Raw genomic sequence first — 2,500 nt, forward strand, 5'->3', positions numbered from 1 at the left:
GTCCACACACCGTCCACACACACACACCGTCCACAAACACACACCGTCCACAAACACACACCGTCCACACACACACACACCGTCCACACACACACACACACACACCGTCGACACACCGTCCACACACACACACACCGTCCACACACACACACACACACACACCGTCCACACACACACACACCGTCCACACACACACACACACACACCGTCCACACACACACACACCGTCCACACACACACACACACCGTCCACACACACACACACCGTCCACACACACACACACCGTCCACACACACACACACACACACACACACACCGTCCACACACACACACACACACACACCGTCCACACACACACACACACACACACACACACACACACACACACACACACACACACCGTCCACACACACACACACACACACACACACACACCGTCCACACACACACACACACACACACACACCGTCCACACACACACACCGTCCACACACACACACACACACACACACACACACACACTGCCCCCCTCCCACACACACACACAGCCCCCCCCACACACACACAGCCCCCCCACACACACACACACTACCCCACCCACACACACACACTGCCCCCCACACACACACAACACTGCCCCCCCACACACACACACTGCCCCCCCCACACACTGCCCCCCCCCCACACACACACACTGCCCCCCCACACACACTGCCCCTCCCCCACACACACACACTGCCCCCCCCCCCACACACACACTCCTGCCACACACACACACACACACACACACACTCCCCCCCTCCGACACACACACACACACACACACACACTCCCCCCACACACACACACACACACACTCCCCCCACACACACACACACTGCCCCCCCCCACACACACACACTGCCCCCCCCACACGCACACACACACACTGCCCCCCCACACACACACTGCCCCCCCCACACGCACACACACACACTGCCCCCCCACACACACACTGCCCCCCCCCACACACACTGCCCCCCCCACACACACACACTGCCCCCCCACACACACACACTGCCCCCCCCCACACACTGCCCCCCCCCACACACACACACAGCCCCCCCCCAAAACACACACTGCCCCCGTCCACACACACACACACCGTCCACACACACACCGTCCACACACACACACACACACACACACACACACACCGTCCACACACACACACACACCGTCCACACACACACACACACACACACCGTCCACACACACACCGTCCACACACACACAAACACCGTCCACACACACACAAACACCGTCCACACACACACAAACACCGTCCACACACACACACACCGTCCACACACACACCGTCCACACACACACACACACACCATCCACACACCATCCACACACACACAAACACCGTCCACACACACACAAACACCGTCCACACACACACACACACCGTCCACACACACACACACCGTCGACACACACACACACACACACACACCGTCCACACACACACCGTCCACACACACACACACACACCGTCCACACACACACACACACACACCGTCCACACACACACACACACACACACACCGTCCACACACACACACACACACACACCGTCCACACACACACACCGTCCACACACACACACACACACACCGTCCACACACACACACACACACACACACACACACCGTCCACACACACACACACCGTCCACACCGTCCACACACACACACACCGTCCACACACACACACACACACACAAACACACACCGTCCACACACCGTCCACACACAGCGTCCACACACACACACACACCGTCCACACACACACACACACACACCGTCCACACACACACACACACACACACACACCGTCCACACACACACACACACACACACCGTCCACACACACACACACACACCGTCCACACACACACACACACCGTCCACACACACACACACACCGTCCACACACACACACACACACACACCGTCCACACACACACACACACACACACACACCGTCCACACACACACACACACACCGTCCACACACACACACACACACACACCGTCCACACACACACACACACCGTCCACACACACACACACACACACAGTCCACACACACACACACACCGTCCACACACACACACACACCGTCCACACACACTGCCGCTCCCCCACACACACTGCCCCTCCCCCGCACACACACACTGCCCCCCCCGCACACACTGCCCCTCCCCCACACACACTGCCCCTCCCCCACACACACACTCCCCCCCCCACACACACACTCCCCCCCCACACACACACACACACCTACTGCCCCCCTCCCACACACACACACTGCCCCCCCCCACACACACACACTGCCCCCCCCACACGCACACAAGCACACTGCCCCCCCACACACACACTGCCCCCCCACACACACACTGCCCCCCCCACACACACACACTGCCCCCCCACACACACACACTGCCCCCCC

The 2,500-nt window shown here is 60.2% G+C and overlaps 1 protein-coding gene across 1 annotated transcript in view; it reads right to left on the bottom strand.

Moving 5' to 3' along the window:
• Nucleotides 1-2,500, bottom strand: part of LOC106562823 (zinc finger SWIM domain-containing protein 6) — a 125,330-nt gene that overhangs the window by 22,061 nt on the left and 100,769 nt on the right. The window lies entirely within an intron of this gene.

The sequence above is a fragment of the Salmo salar genome, chromosome 20 (assembly GCF_965601325.2).
Source record: "Salmo salar chromosome 20, fSalSal1, whole genome shotgun sequence".
In the NCBI taxonomy this organism is placed as follows: Eukaryota; Metazoa; Chordata; class Actinopteri; order Salmoniformes; family Salmonidae; genus Salmo; species Salmo salar.